The sequence below is a fragment of the Pteronotus mesoamericanus genome, unplaced genomic scaffold (genome assembly GCF_021234165.1).
Source record: "Pteronotus mesoamericanus isolate MK-2021 breed Mesoamerican mustached bat unplaced genomic scaffold, CSHL_Meso_final contig_57, whole genome shotgun sequence".
In the NCBI taxonomy this organism is placed as follows: domain Eukaryota; kingdom Metazoa; phylum Chordata; class Mammalia; order Chiroptera; family Mormoopidae; genus Pteronotus; species Pteronotus mesoamericanus.
In genome coordinates, this window is record NW_026555203.1 from 904,715 (window position 1) to 927,746 (window position 23,032).

At 38.7% G+C, this 23,032-nt stretch overlaps 1 pseudogene; it reads left to right on the top strand.

Annotated features, from left to right (window-relative positions):
* The first annotated feature begins 814 nt into the window (after positions 1-814).
* On the top strand, positions 815-13,418 carry LOC129076135 (polyadenylate-binding protein 2-like; annotated as a pseudogene).
* Positions 13,419-23,032: the final 9,614 nt, after the last annotated feature.

A 23,032-nucleotide genomic window follows, 5' to 3' on the forward strand; every position in this document is an offset into this window, starting at 1 on the left:
TTGGTTCCCAGGACAGCACTCAATCCACTGAGCCACACCAGCCAGGGTGATATCTACATTTTATTAGTAGTCAGCAACTTACTCATATATCTGGTGGATATTTGCAAGCTTTCTATTAATCTTCCTAGTAGTTCTGTGTGATACTCTGATCATACAATATATCTACTTCTATTTAACTTGACAAGAGATTTACATGACCTACCCACCATCATGGGACAAATCAGTGGTAGAATCGGGATCAAAATTCATATCTCCTCACTTCTTTCCCAGTACACTTTCTTAGAGTAAACTTTTCCAACCTCTACTCCTGGACCATCCGTGGTTTGCTTCTGACTATACATCAGTACATAAAAACAAAAGGAAATACCAGGTTCTGCCCTAAGCATAAAACCACAAGCCTTACCTCTAGTTTATTATGTGCACTGTATGTCTTGGCTCATACCCAAGCCTTCTTCTTCAGCTCTGGAAGCCCTTGCCATCTAAAGTCTACCAATCCTTCATGATCTGGCTGGAGACTTTCTCCAGGCAGCTTTTTCTGACCAAAGCCCCATTATATTCATTACTGCCTTACGTTCAATTCTCTTAGCACCTGAGAACCCAGAACCATCAAGCAAGCAGACTTTTTAAAATGTATGTAACGGTCGTGGGGTTCTGTCCACCAGATTTTAGGGGGAAAAGAGAAAAATGACAACATAAAAAATATTAGAGGTTTAATGAAACTGTCAGATTTTAGATTGTGACCAGGATCCATTCAAATTCATTTCAATTTCTTCCACTTCGTCTCTCCTCCTAAAATTCTGAAAAGTGCTTACTGATGGTAATCAGGTAGGCCTAGGGGCTCTTCAAGGTTTTCATGGAAAGGAGAATCAGTGGTCACTAGACTGTCATCTTTTATGAAGGAAAGTGGGTTCAGATATTAAAATAAGAAGATTGGCCAGCTGAACAAAAATGAGGTTCTCCTTAGCCTTAAGTTAACCAAAAAATTCTGCTCTAGGAGCTTTAATTCCTCTAGTGTCAAAGGGAGTTATATTATTCCCTGGGTGTGATAACTATGTCTACTTCTGCTTTTCAAGTAGCATCTTCTGCTGCTTTTGGATGCAGGAAGATGGGCACTTAATGGATACCTGGAACATATTCTATCACAACAACACAATCCAAAGGTGACCTGGGCATGTCTGATAACTGTAATATGTCATCTGTTTGATGAGTGAAATTTATAGCAGAGGAGATCAAAGCTCTGAGATGCTGGTAAAGAAATTTGCATGGGAATTTCAGAACTAAGAAAGTCAGTGAGCCGATCAGAATGGATAGTCCTGGAGAGTTCTGAAGCCCTTGTTTTAAGAAAAGGAAATGAAATGGGGTTCTCTTTCATTTTGAGGGATGCGGAAATGATTTATGGATTACAACACTCACTTCTAAGTGATGAGCTATTCCATTTGAGCTTAAAACTGATAGTTTCAGGGGCCAGAATGATACGCTTATTAGTTATATGACAGGAGATCTACAGTGCTATCTACCCTTTGGAGGTAAAACTCTTATGGGTGCCCCAGCAAAAAGAGGTGGCACATCCTGCTTAACTACAGTGGACCATTTCTAAAGTCATATATACTGAAATATACTTCAGATACTTATGTTAGTCTAAAGATTTCCATAATAGTTCACTTCAACAAGTGGTTTTCAAATGTTTATTTTCCAGGCACTATGCTAGTTTCTAGAGATGTATACGTAATAATAATTACTTGTAATAGTCTAGCATTACCGAAAGGGTTTTGTTTGTTTTTTTTTTACTATATGAGTCCCTGTGCTAGGTGCTTTAGATATATCATTTCATTTCATTCTTTCTATTATCCTGAGGTATTTTTGGCCCCATTTTAGAAATAAGGAAAAAGATAGATAAAAAGGTTAAATAATCTGCCTAGATTTACATAGCTAGTACATAGCAGAGGTGGGACTTGACCCCAGCTATGCCTCATTTCAAACTTCATGACCTCACTGCTATACTTCAGAGACCATTAATCTGAAAGATTCTCATGGTGAAGTCACAGACACATACAGAGATACTTTCAAACTATCATGCTAAATGCTAAGTTAGAGGTATGCCTAGGATGCTGTGGGAATGCAGAGAAAGGGCCCTAGAGAAAAGCAGCATATTGATTTCTCAGAGCACAGATTCTGGAACCAGACAGCCTGAGTTTGAACTCTGGTTTTGCCACTTACCAATTATGTGAACTTGGGCAAATTAAACCTTTACTGCCTCGGTTTCTTCATCTGAAAAGAAAGATAATAATAAAGCCCAATTCACAGAGTTGTTGTGAGGAATAAAAGTGTTTAGAATAGCTGTGGCTGGTGTGGCTCAGTAGATTGAGCACCAGCCTGCAAACTAAAGGATTGCCGGTTCAATTCCCAGCCAGGGCACATGCCTGGGTTGTGGGCCAGGTCCCCAGTAGGGGGCGCGCAAGAGGCAACCACACATTGATGTTTCTCTCCCTCTCTTTCTCACATTGATGTTTCTCTCCCTCTCTTTCTCCCTCCCTTCCCTTATCTGTAAAAATAACTAAATAAGGTCTTTTTTTTTTAAGTGCTTAGAATAGTTCCTGGCACATAATACGTACTATACATGTGTTAAAAGTATGTAAGCTTAATTCTGAATGAGATTACAATTAAACCTCAGTTCTCAAAAATTCCTTCCTCTGGAACAATGTGGTTCTCAACCAAGTTGTTCATGGAAAAAATATCTCAGTTGACAAACAAAACTTAGTTCTCAATGGACAACTCTTTCATGCTGATGAGTCTCTCAGGTGACAAAGGAGATTAGGCTTTTGAGCAAATCGTTTCTCCAATAGCCTTCCAGAAAGAATTAAGTTCAAGAACCAAGGTTCCAGTGTATGAGAGAGGCTGGCAGTCAGGGTTCTGGTCTGGGGTGGTGATGCCATCTTTTTTCCCCCAGCCAGTGGGCAGGCTGGGGAGGATGTCCTGAGGGGTGCAAGGGACTACAGAACAGCCTGGAGTCTAAGGAACTGGAACCCCAGTTATCCTGAGCCCAAAGAAGAGCCACCCTAGCTCTGCTCTGTCCAACCCCAGCTCTGAGCCATGGGCTTGGCTCAGGAGCCCTCAGCAGCCAGGAGGAGGAGGAGGATAAGGAGCCGGACTGGTTGAGAGTGGCCTGGAGGATGGTGCCATTGAGGATCTGAGGACCAGGAGCTGGAAGTGATCAAAGCTTGAGTAAGAAAGACAGAATAAGAAGCAAATATGCTGAAGGAGCTACAGAACGAGGTGGAGAAGCATGATATGAGACGAGCTCCGTGCAATGTTGGCCCGGTGAACATATCTATTGAGGAGAAGATGGAGGCTGACACTCGTTCCATCTATGTTGGTAATGTAGACTATGGTTCAACAGCAGAAGAGCTAGAAGCACACTTTCTTGGCTATGGTTCAGTCAACCATGTTCCTATACTCAGTAACAAATTTAGTGGTCATCCCAAAGGGTTTGCATATATAGTTCTTAGACAAAGAGTTAGTGAGGACTTCCTTGGCGTTAGATGAGTCCCTGTTTAGAGGAAGACAAATCAAGGTAATCCCAAAATGAACCAAGAGACCAGGCATCAAACAACAGACTGGGGGTTTCCCATGAGCCCTATACCATGCCTAGACCACCAACTACAATAGTTCTTGCTCTACAGTCTACATTGGTTTTAACTGCAGGCCCTGGGATCACATCTGCAAGAGCTGGGGTAGAGGCACTTCATCAACTTTATGGTATCCCTGGTACTGGAGAAAAAAGAAAGTGTGTATAAGAGGGGAGAGAGGAAAAAAAGAGAAATGAAGGGGACTTTTTTTTTCAAAAACAGAAAATGAGCTTGATAGAAAAAATAGACATATATTCCTTGGTATATAAAAATCATACTTTTTACTATTTAAAACATTAATCAAAAGAATTCTGATGAAATTGTTGTAGAGGTCACACATAATAAATTGATTTTATTTTTTGATTACAGTTTATATTCAATACTATTTTGTATTAGTTTCAAGTGTACAGCATAGTGCTTAAAAAATCATATACTTTACAAAGTGTTCAATTAGATGTTACCAGTACCCACCTGGCACCATACATACTTATTAAATTATTATTTTATTTTTGCTTGGAAAATTAGTTTCATTTATTTTTTTTAATTTTTTTATTTTTTCAAATACATTCGTCTCTGCCTACCCCCCACCACTTTCCCTTGCCCCCTCCCTTCTTTCCTCCCTCAGCTCTTCCCCTTTGGTTTTGTCCATGAGTTCCTGCTGTATGTTCCTTGACTTTCACCTTCCCTTCTTTTTCCCCACCCCCGCTCCCTCCTTCCCTCTTGTCTCTTTTGATTTCTTTTCCTTTCAGTGTTGCTGGTCTTATTTTCCTTGCATCTTTGTATTGTTGGTTAGGTTCCACTTATAGGTGAGATCATATGGTATTTGTCTTTTGCTCCCTGGCTTATTTCGCTTAGCATAATGCTCTCCAGTTCTATCCATGCTGTCGCGAAGTTTAGTCGTTCTTTTTTTCTTTCTGCTGCGTAGTATTCCATCGTGTATATGTACCATAATTTTTTGATCCAATCCTCTACTGATGGGCATTTAGGTTGCTTCCAACACTTGGCTATTGTAAATTGTGCTGCTATGAACATTGGGGTGCATAGGTTCTTTTGTATTGGCGTTTTGGGATTCTTAGGGTATAGTCCCAGCAGGGGAATCACTGGATCAAAAGGCAGTTCCATTATCAGCTTTTTGAGGAAATTCCACACTGCTTTCCACTGTGGCTGCACCAGTCTGCATTCCCACCAACAGTGGACTAGGGTTCCCTTTTCTCCACAGCCTCGCCAGCACCTGTTGTTTGTGGATCTGTTTCTGATGGCCATTCTGACTGGTGTGAGGTGGTACCTCATGGTGGTTTTGATCTGCATTTCTCTAATGGCTAGTGATGCTGAACATCCTTTCAAATATCTCTGGTCGCTCTGTATCTCCTCCTTGGAAAAGCGTCTGCCCAGGTCCTTTGCCCATTTTTTGATTGGATCGTTTGTCTTCTTGGAGTGGAGTCGTGTGAGTTCTTTATATATCTTAGAGATCAAACCTCTATCCGATGTATCATTAGCGAATGTATTTTCCCATACAGTTGGCTCCCTTTTCATTTTGCTGGTGTTTTCTTTTGCCGTGCAGAAGCTTCTTATTTTCAGGAGGTCCCACTTGTTTATTCTTTCCATATGTCCCTTGCTTTAGGAGACATATCGGTGAAAAAATTGCTGCTTGGGATATCTGAGAGTTTCCTGCCAATGTTCTCCTCTAGGACTTTGATGGCATTGCAACTTATATTTAAGTCTTTGATCCATCTTGAGTTTATTTTTGTGTATGGTGTCAGCGGATGATCCAATTTCCATTTTTTGCATGTAGCCGTCCAGCTCTCCCAACACCATTTGTTGAAGAGGCTATTATGGCTCCATTTTATGCTTCTGCCCCCTTTGTCAAATATTAGATACCCATAGAGACCTGGGCTTATTTCTGGGCTTTCTATTCTGTTCCACTGGTCTATGGGTCTGTTCTTGTGCCAGGACCAGATTGTTTTGAGTATAGTGGCTTTGTAGTAGAGTATGATGTCCGGTATTGTGATCCCTCCTACTTTGTTTTTCTTTTTCAAAATGGTTGCGGCTATTCGGGGTCATTTATGGTTCCATATAAATTTTTGAAATGTCTCTTCTATTTCTGTGAAATATGTCATTGGTATCTTAATAGGGATTGCATTGAATCTATAAATTGCTTTGGGTAGTATGGACATTTTCATGATATTAATTCCAATCCATGAGCACGGTATATGCTTCCATGTATTTGTGTCTTCCTTAATTTCTTTTTTCAATGCTGTATAGTTTTCTGCGAACAGGTCTTTTACGTCTTTGGTTAAATTTATGCCTAGGTACTTTATTTTTCTTCTTGCTATATCGAATGGTATTTTTTTTCTGATTTCTTCTTCTTTTATTGCATTGCTGGTGTACAAAAATGCCTTTGATTTCTGAATGTTGACGTTTTATCCTGCTGTTTTGCCAAATTCACTTATTAGGTTGAGGAGTTTTTTGGTAGAGTCTACAGGGTTCTCTATGTACACTATCATGTCATCTGCAAACAATGATAGCTTTACTTCCTCCTTTCCTATTTGGATGCCTTTTATCTCTTTCTCTTCTCTGACTGCTGTGGCTAGGACTTCCAATACGATGTTGAAAAGAAGCGGTGAGAGCGGACATCCTTGGCGTGTTCCCGATCTTAGTGGGAAAGCTTTCAGTTTTTGCCCGTTGAGTATGGTATTTGCTGTAGGTTTTTCATATATGGCCTTTATTACGTTGAGGAATGCCCCATTTATTCCCATTTTGCTGAGTGTTTTGATCATAAATGGGTGCTGTACCTTATCAAATGCTTTTTCTGCATCTATCGAGATGATCATGTGGTTTTTGTCTTTTCTTTTATTTATGTGATGTATCACGTTTACTGATTTACGTATATTCAACCATCCCTGCATGCCTGGGATGAATCCCACTTGATCGTGGTGGATAATCTTTTTAATGTATTGCTGGATGCGGTTTGCCAATATTTTGTTGAGGATTTTAGCATCTATGTTCATCAGCGAAATTGGCCTGTAGTTTTCTTTCTTTGTAGGGTCTTTATCTGGTTTTGGGATCAGGGTGATGCTGGCCTCATAGAAAGAGTCTGGGAGTCTTCCCTCCTCTTGGATTTTTTGGAATAGTCTGAGAAGGATAGGGGTTAGCTCTTACTTAAATGTTTTGTAAAATTCTCCTGTGAAACCGTCCGACCCTGGGCTTTTGTGTGCTGGGAGTTTCTTGATGACTGCTTCAATTTCCCCAGCTGTTATCGGTCTGTTCAAGCTTTCTGTTTCTTCCTCCTTCAGTGTTGGAAGATTATACTTTTCTAAAAATTTGTCCATTTCATCAAGATTTTCAAATTTCTTGGCATATAATTGTCCATTGTAGTTTCTGACGATCCTTTGTATTTCTGTGGTATCTGTTGTTATTTCTCCTCTTTCATTTCTGATATTATTAATTTGGGTCCTCTCCCTTTTATTCTTGATGAGTTTTTTTAAAGGCTTGTCAATTTTATTTATCTTTTCAAGGAAACAGCTTCTGGATTGGTGGATCTTCTGAATTGTTCTTTTCGTCTCTGTGTCATTCAGTTCTGCTCTAATCTTGACTATTTCCTTCCTTCTACTATGCTCTGGGATTTATTTGTTGTTGTTTCTCCAGTTCTTGAAGTTGTAGTGTTTGGTCTTTTATTTGAAATGTTTCTGTCTTTTTTAGGTAAGCCTGTATTGCTATGAACTTCCCTCTCAGGACCGCCTTTGCTGTGTCCCATAGGTTTTGGACTGTTGTCTGTTCATTTTCATTTGTTTCCAGAAATTTTTTGATTTCTTCTCTTATCTCATTATTGACCCATTCATTGTTTAATAGTCTACTGTTTAGTCTCCATGAGTTTGCAAGCTGTGGAAGTTTCTCTTTGAGGTTGATTTCCAGTTTCAATCCCTTGTGGTCCGAGAAAAAGTTTGGTATTATTTCAATATTCCTGAATTTGCTGAGGTTTGCTTTGTGTCCTATCATGTGGTCTATCTTTGAAAAACTGCCATGAGCATTTGTAAAGAATGTGTATTTTTCTTCTTTGGGATGTAAGGTTCTATATATGTCAGTTAAGTCTCTTTGATTCAGTGTCATTCAGCGCCACAATATGTTTATTAATGTTTTGTTTGGAAGATCTGTCCATTTCTGACAGTGGGATGTTGAAATCCCCTACTATCAGTGTGTTGCTGTCTATATCTTTTTTGAAGTCGTCCAACAATTTCCTTATATACTTGGGGGCTCGTATATTGGGAGCATATAAGTTTACAATGTTGATGTCTTCTTAATAGATTCTTCCTTCAAGTATTATAAAGTGTCCCTCTGGGTCTCTTTTTATGGCCTTTGTTTTGTAATCTACTTGGAAAAATATATTTTAAAAAAAGAGATACTGTGGAAGATGGGAGAATTCAATAACTAACTGCCAAGGAGCAACCTGCTTTGGGGAGTACAGGAAGGCCCAGGAACTGCTCATTCACTCTGGGGATTCTCATGGACACATCTCAACTGCACAAGCTACCTCCCATTTCCTTGTTCAACTTCACCCCCTTGGGACTCTTCAAGGGTAGATGGGCACTGATAGTAGGAGGTTTTCTTTTTACCCAAGGATATCAAAATTTATGCTTTACTTCCCTCCATCATCTCCCTAACTTTCTCAGTGCCCTCTTCCTGTTCCTGTCCTGTGTTCTAGCTCCCTGCCCCTCCAGATTGCCTGGTAATCTATTTTGTTTCCTTTTGTGTTCCTTTTTTTGTTTGTTTGTTTTGAGTGTCTTTCTTTGCAAGTTTTGGTAGAAAGATCTCTGTTCCACTCCCGGCTCCAGTATAAATTCCCCTGCCCCCTGGGGAGATGCACTATCTCTTTTTAGGGGGTTTTGGGGGTTATTTTTGATTTTTTTGGTTTTTTTCTTTTGCCTTTTTTCACCTTTTATTTGGAGGGAATGGGAGGAAGTGGACACAAGTGGTAGGAGGTGGATTTTGTTAATTTTTTTTAGCTCATTTCTAGAGGGTGGGAGTTTCTCTTTAAATGTGTATCATGAATAAACTTTTTTTTTGAAAATAGAAAATATAAGGGATGTTAGAAATAAACTTTTATTGGTGAAATAAATGGTGCCCTAGATTTATGGATGACACTTTTATCTGCCCTTGCATGAATGGGGCTTAAGAAACTGGGGATCCCAGAGTGGCATTCTAGGTCTAGAAATACATTGGGTGTTGCATCCTGACACTTAATGGATGATTCTGTTGTTTGATCTGACCATAAGTTTAGCTAAAATGCTACTACTGGAAAATTGCTAACTGTTTCAAGTGAAACTTTCCTGCATGGGGCTTAATAGATTTTATGAGGACAGGTTACAGGACTATACCAAACTGCTACTAAGTTTGTGTTCGGCAGAATTGGGCTGAAGTCTTGTTTTCTTTGAAATGTACCACCTGGTAGGGAGATTGTACGGTATGAAGGCTACAACCTGCAGTTATCTCTAGTCATTCAAAGCTACTGATAGTCATCGAAAGATACCTGAGGATGTAAGAGGCTAAACTAGGTTAGCTCAGTTTGCAATAGAATTAAAAGTGGGAAAATATGGAGGCAGGGAGCTAAGACAGGAAGCTGCTGCTGCTGCAAGTAGTTCAATCAATAGATGATGAAGACCTGAACTAGGGTAGCTACAGTGAGTAAGAAGAAAAGAGAATGGAGTCAAGAAGTATTTAACTGGTAAAGTCAACAACATTTGGTGATCCATTGGATGGTAAAATCCCAGAGCAATTTGTTATAACTTCCAGGTTTCTTGTTTGAGTAACTGAGTAGACATTGGTGACACTCACTGATGTAGGGAACAGTATAATAACCAGAGGAAGAGAAAGTGTGGGGTGGGGGGCAGGGGCAAGCCTATTTGGATATGTTTAGCTTAACATCTGCATGGAGATGTAGAGTAAGCATTTGGATAATACAAACCTGTAGCTCAAGGGGAAGTCAGGAATGGAAACATGAATGGGAAATCATCAGTACACACGGGCTAGAGAACACTTTAAGAGAGGATGAATCCTTAGCTACCATAATATAAAGTCAGTAAATGATGTTTAAAAAGCATTTGTCAAGAAATGTTAGAACATGAAAAACAGCATGGTAGTTTCTCAAAAAAAAAAAAAACCTAACACAGAATTACCATATGATCCAGAAATTCCATTTCTAGTTATATACCTAAAAGAAGTGAATTCGGGGTTCATAGCAGGATGTTCATAAGAGCCAAAAGGTGGAAAAACCTGAAGTGTCCATCAATGAATGAATGATAAATAAAATATAGTGTGTGTGTATATGTTCTATCATATATCCATGTAAAATTATTCAGTCTTAAAAAGAATCAAATTCTCATATATGTTATAATATACACAACCCTTGAAGAAATTGTGCTAAGTAAAATAAGGCAGACATCAAATAACAAATATTGTATTATTCCATTTATATTACTTACCTAGAATAGTCAAATTCATAGCAACGAGAACTAGAATAGTGGTCCTCAGGGCTGTAAGGTAAGAGAATGGAAAGTTATTGATTAATAGGTATAGAATTTCAGTTTGAAAGAATGAAAAAATTCAGGAAATGTATAATGGTGACATAGTTGTATAGTGGTAATATGTGAATGTGCTTAATGCCAGTGAACTGTATACTTAAAAATGGTTAAAATGGTAAATTTGTGCTATATATATTCCCACAATGATAAAATGAATAGCAGGATCATCATATTCTTTCAAATGACTGAGGGTCATTTAAGGGTTCCATAAGGAACCCTTCAGAAGGTGATTGTTTCCAGGAAGCAGGAAAGAAGTGGGCATAGGGTATATTTACACAATGGAATTCTATGCAGCAGAAAGAAAGAAGGAAATCCTACCCTTCATGACAGCATGGATGGGACTGGAGAGCATTATGCTAAGTGAAATAAGCCAGGGGGTGAAAGACAAATACCATATGATCTCACCTATAAGTGGAACCTAATCAACAAAATGAAACAGCAAGCAAAAAAGAACCAGATACATGCAAATAAAGAACAAACTGATAGTAACCAGAAAGGAGGGGGAAGGGGATAACAGGAGAAAGAAGGGGAGGGGTCATCAAGGAACATGTATAAAGGACCCATGGACATGGACAACAGGGAAGGGGGAGGACTGAATGTAGGAAGTGAGGGTGGGTAGAGCAGGGGAAGAGTAATGGGGGGAAATGGGAACAACTGCAATTGAACAACAATAAAAACATAAAAATAAAAAAGAAGTGGGCATAGAAACTTCCATTTATCATCAAATCCTTTGGTAGTCTTTACTAAAACCCATATGCATGAATAACATTGACAGAAATAAAAACATGTTAAACTGAAAAAGAGTGGATGAGATCACTCAGAGTTTGAGGAGTTGGTAGAAGAAGTGCCTTAGCTTAAAGGTTACTTTTAAAGAAATAATAATCTTCCCTGGCCAGTGTGGCTCAGTGTGGCTTGGATATTTTTCCACAAAGTAAAAGGTCACTAGTTCAATTCCTGGTCAGGGCACATGCCTGGGTTGTGGATTTGGTCCCTACTATGAGAGGCAACCAATCAATGTTTCTCTCCTCCCTCCCTTCCCTTCGCTCTAAAAATAAATAACTAAAATCTTTATTAAAAAAAAGAAACAATAATCTACTAAAAAGAGAAGGTTATTACAATGATAGAGGAGAATCATGTAAAAATTGACTGCAGTAAGCACAGCAGAACCTCACAGGAACTAGGAAGTTGAGTGTCCTCTCCTGTGCTCTCTCATCACTCTCTTCTCTCCCTCTTATTCCTGTCACACTCTTCCCCTCTCTCCCTCCTGCTACTCCACATCTCTCTGGCTCAAGATCTCTTCCTTGCTTCTTCCAAAGAGTTGGTTTTATTTCCCCACCCTCTTCTCTACCCAGCACTGTCTTCTAGTCACTCATCTACTCTCACATTTGGCCAAAATTGTAGCTTCAGCCTCTGAGTCTATGTGACCTCTCAGCCTGATTCCCTAGAGTCAGTCAACTTTCTCTGTGTTACTACATCCCTGGGGGAGAGAATGTACTCCCTCAGGTCAGGCATCCACCTCCATTTACATATCCATTCCTAGTCTTCCTATTGGCTGTGTCATGGGGTTTTACCTTCCCTTCCTGGGAGATTATAGTTTGGAAAGAATTGTAATAAAGGTGATTAAAACTAGGAGTTAACCCAAAGTACAAGTAATATCAAATAAACTCCTTGAGGAATAGAGGAGTAGGAGAATCAGAAGAAGAAAAGTCAGAGAAGGAAGAGTTCCAAGCAGGTGAGTGGTTGAACAGTGTTAAATGCTGCCAGGCAAGATTACTGAAAATAAAGATGAAAGAGTATCCATTGAGTTTGGCATTGGGGTGAAATTAAGTGGAAGGAAGTAGAACATCAAGTATAGACTATTATTTCAAGACATTTGGCTAACAAGTGAATAGCTCAGGGGAACACTGAGTAAAAAGTTTTTTATTTATTTTTATTAAAACAAAACAGATTTGGTTGTGGTTACAAATGTGGCAGAGTATGAGGGAAAAGCAAAGGACTGTTAAGATATGGGGAGGTGAAAAGATTGGTATTGAACTGGAGAAGGAACGCATCTTCTAAGATAGGCAGAAAATGTTAAGACCCGCAGTTGCAGCCTTTCAATTCAGAGGTAGTCTTATATTTGCCATACAGACCAACCCTAACCATAGAGTTACTCTTAATAAAAGAGGACCAAAGACAGAACCTAGAAGAATGCCAACATTCACAATGCAAGTGAGTGTTGATTCCAGATCTGATCATTGTTTACTCTGGGTCTAGCTTTCCCTACCATTGAATGATTCTGCATCCATTCCCCTTAATATCTAGTTGGCTACATGCCCCAGGAATGCCAACTAATAACCTTTACAAATCATAATTAGAAATGAAAGTATGTAGCAATAAAGTCATATATCTAATTCCAAAAAAAAGGAAAAGAATAAGAATCATGAGAAATGCCACCTTCCCTCTCTGGGTCTCTGTCTCCTATATGTAAAAGTGAAGGGGCTGGCCTCAGTTGTTTCTATCACTCCTTTGATTGGAACACTCTATGATTCTTTGACTTCTGGTTTATCTATGTTTTTCATGTAGCTTTTTCAGTGCTCTCCTACTTTAACACAAATGGGTATAAGCTGACAATATTCTTTTCAAGCTCATGACAAAAGAAAAGTAATCCAAGGAACCAGAGAAATCACAAAATATGGTAAATAGAATAAAGTGACAAAGGGGAAAATGTGGTTGACATCTTATTATTAATGTCAGCACTCAGCTGCACAACAATAAGATTGTTTTTCCTTGAGATTAAGTCAGTGGCTCAAAAGTAGGAAACTCAAATCGCCTTTTTTCCTGGTCAAATCAATATTTACTCCCCAACCCTGCCAACTTTTGAGAGGATAGTGAATGTTTTCCTCTCTTCATTACATCCCTCCCAGTTGTCATAAGCATTAAAAATATTTTAATATATGTCAAAGAAAGGTGTTTAACTATTATTCCTAATACTAACTATTCTTACCAAAGCTTCTTTGAGTGGAAATTAGACTGGGGTCAGTGTATGCTTCCCACCTTCTTTCACACTGCCAGATAGGGACAATTTACCAGTGTTGACGTCTAAGTTCCTCACTCCTATTCTGAAGTTTAAAAATATTTTATGCACAACTCATGGACATGGACAATAATATGCGGGCTGTCTTTTCTCCCTTTCCCCATTGTAGGTGAGGAAAAGGAGGAAAAGCAGGAACTATAACATCATAAACAATAAAAATAAAAGTTTTAAAAAACATATACAAATATTTTAAGAATGGGATTATGAATCAGGCTGAGAGGTCACATAGACTCAGAGGCTGAAGCTACAATTTTGGCCAAATGTGAGAGTAGATGAGTGACTAGAAGACAGTGCTGGGTAGAGAAGAGGGTAGGGGAAATAAAACCAACTCTTTGAAAGAAGCAAGGAAGAGATCTTGTAGAAAGGGGCTGTCCTTTCTACAAAAACATGGTACAACAAATCCATAAGTAAACAATATCCTTTCCATTCTTTTTCAAGGTTGAAGATGAGATTATTCTGCATCATCTATACCCTCTCACCTTCTTGTGACCAAACAGCTTTCACTTTTTCCCAGGTGGCTAGAGAGAGAGATAAAGCAGTAGCCAAGAAATCAACTTGTTCATTTATATCAGACCCAGGACTATTGTCACCACTGTGCACAGGTAACCCAGGTTCTTGGTGATCGCGAACAAAGAGTTGAACAAATCACACGAATGGAGTTGAGCAAAACAAGCAAGCTTTATTAAGGACAGTACACTTGCCCTGGCTGGTGTGGCTCAGAGGATTGAGTGTTGGCCTGTGAGCTGAAAGGTCATTGGTACAATTCTCCATCAGGGCACATGCCTGGATTGTGGGCCAGGTCCTCAGTGCAAGAAGCAACCAATAGATTATTTCTCTCACACATCAATGTTTCTCTTTCTCTCTTTCTCCCTCCCTTCCCGTCTTTAAAAAAAAAGGACAGTACACTCCACAGAATATGGGAGCAGGCCAATCCCCTAAACAGAGAATGACCCCCTGTTGTCTGAGGGGTTTTAATTTTATAAGGATTTTTACTTCCCTATTCTTAATCTACTTTCTACTGTGCTTGTGTTAGGAGTCATAATTTTTCTGCTATTATGCATGTGATTACCCATAGCTCTCCCTGAGTGCCCACCTAGGAGGTGGAAACTGCAATGCTAATTTATTACAATCAGATTATAATGATACTAAGGTGGACTATAGGTTGTTTAGGATCAAAGTGCACAAGCCCGGCTGTGGTTTTAAATATTACTACGCTGTTACAAGACTATTTTCAGAATTCAGGATTTGGCTAGTGTCAATGTCAGCTACTTACTTTCATGTCAGCCTCCCAGGACTTCCTCATTTTTATTTTATCTACTGTCTCAAAGCCTCCTGCTTCAAATCTAGCTACTTGTGAGGACTGAAGTAACTATTTCAGGAACTCAGGCTGTCTGGCCTACAATGTCTGGCTTAGCTTTCTTTAGCATATCTTGCATTTGCTGCACATACCTTCAGAACTTCCTCATTGCTCACTATCTGCCTGCCTCACTAGGAACCTTGCATGCCTGGAACCTCACACTAAACTAGTTTAGCAAACTGCTTTCACTAAATTGACCTTGTCACCTGGTCCACCATCAAACCATGTGTAGATGTAGGATGAATCCCAAAACTTCAGTACTGAACGCTATAAGCAAAGGCTCTGGCTTAAAGAACTAATCAGGTTCTCAGTTTCTGTTCAATCTGTGGAGCCGAGTCAGTCACCTCAGCAGGGTATAGGGGACAACACACTGACTTTCTGTTTCTTGTACCAGGGCAGGTAGAGGCAGGCCCCACGTTTGGAAGATGAGGATTGCCTAGATGCCAGCTTTTTTAGCAGACGGTACCACCGCCATGAGATAATTAGTGTGCAGTCCCACAGAGGGGCTGGGTAAAGAGAATGAGCAACTGAAATGGAAAATTAGGTGAACAGGAATGTAGGGGAGGTTGATGCTCCAGTTGAAAATGTTCATGCCTCAACATGAAAGGCTCTCAACTGCACCAGCTCTAAAGGTGTATTTCTTTCCCACTTGCATTTTGGTGTCAAATGCCTTACTAGCTTCCTAGGTGTATTTTGTTTATGCTCTTTCTCGAAAAGCACCTCCTTTGAGACTATTACTTTGCAAAGGTTTGGAATATGTTAATGCTCAGTTCTCTTGCTTCCTGGACCATACCTTAGCACGCCTGCTTGGAGCACAGGTGCCAGGGCCAGAGTCCCTCAGGAATGACAGTGTGACTTACCCTCAACACTTCTGCTGTCAATGTGTTGCTTTGCTTATTTAACCAAGTGCTGCTGTCATTATGCAGTTTAAATCTGCTAAAATTTAAGGTGATACAATTTACAATAGCCAAGTGTTGGAAGCAACCTAAATGCCCATCAGTAGATGATTGGATCAAAAAATTATGGTATATATACACAATGGAATACTACGCAGCAGAAAGAAAAAAAAGAACGACTAAACTTCGCGACAGCATGGATAGAACTGGAGAGCATTATACTAAGCGAAATAAGCCAGGGAGCGAAAGACCAATACCATATGATCTCACCTGTAAGTGGAACCTAACCAACAATACAAAGATGCAAAGAAAATAAGACCAGCAACACTGAAAGGAAGAGAAATCAACAGAGGCAAGAGGGAAGGAGGGAGCGGGGGCGGGGAAAAGGAAGGGAAGGGGAAAGTCGAGGAACATATAGCTGGGACTCATGGACAAAACCAAAGGGGAAGAGCTGAGGGAGGGAAGGAGGGAGGGGGAAAGGGAAAGTGGTGGGGGGTAGGCAGAGACAAATGTATTTGAAAATAAATAAATAAATAAAAGACTGCAAAAAATGCAGATTGTTATATAGTTCAAAAAAATATAAAAATAATAAAAAAGGTGAAAAGGAAAAAAATCTAAGGTGATAAATTGTGCTTTTGATTATTCTTCTGTTGTTTTAAACATTCTTTCAATGCACTCAGAGCCACTTATATATGAATAAAATAACCAGCCATCTGTTTATGAACCATTAGATTGAATATATGTCAACTCAAGCACAATCTACCAATTTACTAATTGTTGGACATTGGCTAATTGACAGAAATTAGCTGCATTACCGGACATACTCAGTCTTTCTTTCCTTAATTGTATGTGTCTGTGTTGAGGGAAGGTTGTGAAATAATATTGGTGAAAAAGACCAAGGCTCTGGTTAACTCTAGGCAGAAGGTGAGCTCACTTCCTGGACGCAGAGTGCAAGGACTGTGCTATTGCCCTCAGTTTCAGGATAAATCTGGCCACCTGAGACTGAATCCCTTTTCTTGTAGAAACTGGCTCAATTCACCCTCCACCTGAAATCTTCAATACTTGGCAGTTTTGTTCCTTTTACAGATAGCACTTCAAGAGTGGCCTGTATATTTTGGATGGACTAGAGTGGGGACAGATTGAGATATCCTATTTTGATTTACTAGTGTGGCCCTCTGATATGAAGATTTATGTAGCAAATATTTGCTTTTTCATAAAAGTGGTTTTAATGTAAATATGGTTACTGAGAATTTCTAGGTGAACAATACTTCTTTGGATTATTAGAAGCTCCCTAAGGTGCTACATACCCAGGTTTGGGGAGTCATTGTTCTTTATAACTATTCAGTCTGATAGCCAGGTGGCCAATTAGTGTCAAGCCTGCAATGAGCCAGATTCCTTAGTTCAGCTTCTGGCAAAATATTGAAGGCCCCAATTGTTTGTTTTTATCTTTTTTTAATTAAATTTTTATTTTGAGATAATTGTAGATTCACATGCAATTGTAAGAAATAATATAGGGGAATATCAGGTACCCTTTACCCAGCTTCCCTGAGCGGTAACATCTTGTAAAACTGCAGTATAAGATCATAATCAAGATATTGCCATTGTTACAAACCATTGATCTTGTCCAGATTTCCCAAACTTTATTTGTAATCATTTGTTTACATGTGTCTGTGTATTTAGTTACTTGCAATTTTATCACACGTATAGGTTCATGTACCCACTGACACAATACAGAACTGTATTATCACCACAAGGATCCTTCTTGCTACGCTTTGCAACAACATTCACCTTCCATCTGCCCCATTCCCTTACCTTTGGCATCCACTAACTCATTCCCCATCTCTACTTTTTGTCATTTCAAGTGTTATATAATCATATAGTATACAACATTTTAAGACCGAGTTTTTCTCACTGAATAAAATTCCCAAGAGACACGTTCAAGTTATTGCATGAACTGATATCCATTTCTTTTTATTCCTGAGTAGCATTCCATGGCGTTGGATGTCCTGATCTGTTGAAAAACACACGTATGAGTGATCAGTTTCTTCACATCATTGCCAGCATTTGGTGTTGTCACTATTTTTTATTTTAGCTATTCTGATAGGTGTGTGGTCATCTTTCAGCATGATTTTGATTTGCATTTTCCTGATGGCTAATGAAGCTGAACATCTTTTCATGTTATTTGTCATGTGCATATTCTCCTTAGTGAAATGTCCATATCTTTTGCCCACTTTCTAATGGGAATGTTTGAGTTTTGAGAGTTTTTTATATGTTCTAGATACAAATAACTTTGTCATTTCTGTGGTTTGCCCTCAAATATTTTGTCCAGTCTGTAACTCATCTTAATAGGACCTTTCATACAATAAAACTTCGTAATTTTAAAAATCTAATTAATATAATTTTCCTTTTATGGATCATGCTTATAATGTGAAGCTTAAGAACTCTTTGATGAGCCCTAGATCATGAAGATTTTCTCCTGTTTCCTTTTACAAGTTTTATACTTTTACACTTTAAGTCTATGACCCATTTTGAGTTAATTTTTATATAGGCATAATGTTGGGGTGTAATTTCACTTATTTTGCCTATGGATGTCAATTACTCCTGCACTATTTGTTGAAACGACTAGCCTTCTTCCATTGAATTACTTTTACCTTTGCCAAAAATCAGTTGAACAGATTTGTGTGGGTTTATCTCTGGGTTTCTCTATTCTGTTCCATTTATCTATGTTGTCTATCCACCCCCACTATTACCTACTGTCCTGATCATTGTAGCTATATAGTAAGCCTTTATATTGGAAAGAGTGACCCCTCCCCAGTTTATTCTTTGTAGAAATCATTTTAGCTACTCTGGGTCCTTTGCCTTTCCATATAAATTTTATAATAAGTCTAGCTATGTCTACAGAAATGCATGCTGGGACATGGATAGACATTTCATTAACCTATAGATCAATTTAGAAGAATTGACATTTTTACTGTGCTGAGTCTTCCAATCCATGAACACAGTCTCTCAAATTATTAATGCCTTCTCTGAGTTCTTCCATCAGTGTTTCATAGTTCTCAGCAGATCTTGTATATGTTTTGTTAAGTTTATCCCTAAATATTTCATTTTCCTTGGAGCAATAAATGCTTTTTATTTAGATTTCCTTGGAGCAAATCTAAATAAAAAGCAATAAATGGTCTTGTTTTTTTAATTTAGATTTCCAAAGTTTTTGTATAAAAATTTAATTATTTTTGTGTGCTGATATCGTATCATGTGACCTTGCTGGATTCAATTACTAGTGCTAGAAGTGTTTCTTTAGATTTCTTGTGATTTTTTATGTGCACAATCAAGTCATCTGAAAATACAACTTTACTTGATTCTTTCAAATCTGTACGTTTCATTTATTTATTTGGCTTGCCTTGTTGTACTTACTAGACCTTTCAGTACAACGTTGAATATAAGAGACAAAAGCAGACACACTTGCCTAGTTGTAATCTTAAGAAGGAAAGATTAAGTATAACGTTAGCTTTAGGTTTTCTGTAGATGTTCTTTATGAGAGTTGTTATCATAAATGTTAAATTTTTGTCAATATTTTTCTTGTGTTAACTGATATATTCATATGATTTTTTCTTCAGTCTATTGATATGGTGGACTACAATTGATTGATTTTAAAATATTGAATCAGTCTTGAATGCCTTGACTAAATCTCACTTGGTCCAGGGTATATAACTCTTTTATACATTGTTGAATTAATTTCGCTAATATTTTTTCAAAGATTTCTTTTTGTATCTAAGTATGTGAGAGATATTGGTCTAGTTTCTCTCTCTCTCTCTCTCTTTTTTTTTTTGTACTGTCTTTATCTGGTTTTGGCATCTTTCTTGGATTTGTGTAATATAAATATTGGATTTTTTGTTATGTCCCACAGATCTCTAGGGCCCTTTTTTCAGTCTTTTTTCTGTTTTTCAGATGGAGTTAACTGTATTCATTTATCCTCAAGTTCACTGATTCTATTCTTTGTTATCTTCACTATACTATTGAACCTATTCAGCAGGTTTTAACAAATTTTTTTGCTATTGTATTTTTCAGTTCTATAATTTCCATTTGGTTTTTTTTAAACTTGTATTTCTTTGCTCAGATTTTCTTTTTTTCTCATTTGTTTCAAGAAACTCTGTAAATGCTTATTGAAGCATTTTTGTGATGGCTGCGTTAAAATCCTTGTCAGATAATTCTAACATCTGATTCATTTCACTATTATGTCAGTTGATTATCTTTTCTCGTTTGAGTTGTGATTTTCTGGTTCTTGGTATAATGGGTGATTTTTTATTGTATTCTGGACATTTTGGTTTCTATGTTAGGAGACTATTAAAGTCTTTTATTTTAGCAGGCAGTCACTGTGTTTAGGTTTAGCACACAGGTCCCGGCCTACTTCTGTAGACTGTGATTGCAATGACAATTTACTTTTCAGAGTCTCTGTGGTGTTATTTTGGTCTGCTCGGTTAGTGTGGTGTGATGCCCCACAGCTCTGCTGGTGCTACCTGAGGGAGTAGAAGGTGCTTCACCAGGCTGGGTTGCCTGATGCCTCTAGGCAAGGGAAATGAGTCTTTAGTTTGTTAAAACAATGAATCGTCCCTGGCTTTGCTTCCTTCATGGAACCCCCCTGCCATTGCCAGTGCTGTACGCTCTCCTGGTATCTCTCATAGGGAAAGAGGGTCTTCATGCCCATGGGGATAAAGGCTTCCTAAACCAGATTAATTATTGTGCTCTGGGCACAGTATCTTTTGGTAAGGTAGGGGAGTCTAGTCTCTGGCCGTGGAAAAGAGAGCACTTCTTCTGGCTGCTTATTGTCAGTGGAGCTCCCTGCTAAATTCCCTTTGCTGGAGTTTCCACACTCACCTGGTGTTGTCAGCAGGACTGCAATTTAATCCAGACAAAGAAGGAGCCTCCCTGAGCCATCTTGTTGCTAGGCTGAGGACATAAAATGCCTTCTTCTGATCAGTGGGGAGTCATAAGTCACCCTGCTACTATGGTATTATTCCAGTCCTGAGGTTCCTATTTTGTCTCCCTCTTTATATCTTCCAGAATTCCCTCTTTATATCCTCCAGAATTCTCCTTTGGTTGACTCTTGGATTATTTATAGGATTTACAGTTATACTAAGGTGAAAGGAACAGAAAGAAATGAGCCTATGCCATCTTGTACAGTCTGGAAGTAGAAGATCAATTTTGTATTGGTTTCTGCTGCTGCTTCTCCTAGGAATGACTCAGGCTTTCCTGCCGCCCTTTCCTGGGCAAAGAAAAGGTCAAGAGGTCTTGTTTTGGGTAATATATCAAGTCCCAGTTGTTGTTGTTTTTTTTTGTTTTGTTTTTTGATTGTGGGTATGTATGTTTCTGTTTGTTTATTTTTGAGAAGAAAGGCTGACAGGGATCAGCCCTGAAATAGCAACTGTGTCACAGTGGTACAAACGCTCTGATAGGACACTGAATTAGCTGTGGATTTGTCTTGCCTCTAAGATACTCCTGTGCCATTAAACTCATAGGATCATATTTTAAGGAGTCAGGACAACCAAAATTTTGTATTTCTAGGCAGGATGAAGGCAGAAAAAAGGTTTTAAAATATTCTCTTTTTGTATAAAACATTGGGAGACAGTGTGTAGCATACTCTGTGTAGCAGTGGTCCTCAAGGAAAATAGGATGCTGCTGGAGAAGACTGCCTGTTCCACCCCGGCTGGTGTGGCTCAGTGGATTGAGCACTGGCCTACAAACCAAACAGTCACTGGTTTGATTCCCAGTCAGAGCATATGCCTGGGTTGCAGGCCAGGTCCCCAGTAGGGGGTGGGTGAGAGGCAACAACACATTGATGCACATTGATGTTTCTCTCCCTCTCTTTCTCTCTCCCTTCCCCTCTCTCTAAAAATATATAAATTTCAAAAAAGAAGAAGACTCTGGTAGGCTGAATCATGATCCCTCAAGGACGTCCATGTTCTAATTCCTGGGATCTATGAATACCTCACCTTACATGATAAAAGGGACTTTGAGGGTGTGATTAAATTAAGGATATTGATATAGGGAGGTTATCCTGGATTACCTAGGTAGGGCTAATGTAATTACAGAGTCCATGTAAGAGAGAGACAGGGGGTTGGAGTCAGAGAAGGCAATGTGACTATGCAAGCAGAGCTCAAAGAGTGAGAAAGATTTAAAGACACTATGAAGATGGCTTTGAAGATGGAAGAACAGGCTATGAGCCAAAGAATGCAGGCAGGCAGCCTCCAGAAACTAGGAAATGGCTGATTTTAGATTTCTCATCTCTAAAACTGTAAGGTAATAAATGTATGTTGCTTTAAGTCATGAAGTTTGTAGTAATTTGTGGTAGCAGCAACAAAAATCTAATACTCTGACATTGGGCAAGTGACATGATCAGGGATGGGAGGTCAGGGAGCACTGTCAGATAGTAAGGGCATGGTTGCTGCACAAGGACATGCTAAAAATATGAGGTTCCAGTCTGGAAAGGTGAAACCTGAGAGGAAACTGGCTCAATGTCTAGACAACTTCTGTCCAATAGAACTTTCTGTGATGATGGAAATGTTCTATATCTGCACTTTCCAATATGGTAGTCACTAGCCACATGTGACAATTTGAACTGAAATGTGACTAGTGTTACTGAGAAACTAAATTTTGAATTTGATTTTCTAAATTTGCTAAAAAACAGCCAGCTGCAAAAAGCAGCATGGTTGCTCTCTGCCAGAGATAGGCGGCTAGAGACACAAAGAGCCGTTTAAAGGGCCAACACATAAATTTTGTTTTACATTTTTATTTTTATTTTATTTATTTCTAAATTTATAAAATGTTTATTCTATTACACTTGTCTCAATTTTTCTCCCTTTACCCTCTTCCACCCACACCACTCCCACCCCCCGCACCCACAGTCAATTCCCACTCTGTTGTCCAGGTCCATGGGTCACTCATACATGTTCTTTGTCTAGTCCCTTCCCCTTCTTTCCACCATTGTCCTCTTTCTGCCTCCCCTCTGGTCACTTTCAGTCTATTATATGTTTCCATGCCTGTGGTTTATCTTGTTCATCAGTTTATTTTGTTAAATAGAGTCCACTTGTAGGTGAAATCATATGGTATTTGTCTTTCATCAACTAGTATATTTCACTAAACTTAATATTCTCCACTTCCATTCATGATGTCGCAAAAGGTAGGAGTTCAATCTCCCTCCCTCACTCCCTCCCTCCCTCCCTTCCTTCCTTCATTTCTTTCTTTCTTTCAAGCAGATTGATTTTATTCATTTTTTAATGTCACAGTTAATTATAAAATCTTTAAAAATTTAAAACTGTTACAAAGTCTCAGCAATTAAACCAACATGACACCAGCACAGAAATAATCAAGTAGATCAATGAAATAAAATGAGCATTCTAGAAACAAACGTATATGTCTAACTATGTAATATATGATTAAATTGATATTTCCAATCAATGGGTAAAATAAAGCTTATTCAACAAATAAGTTGCATGGACCACTATTAC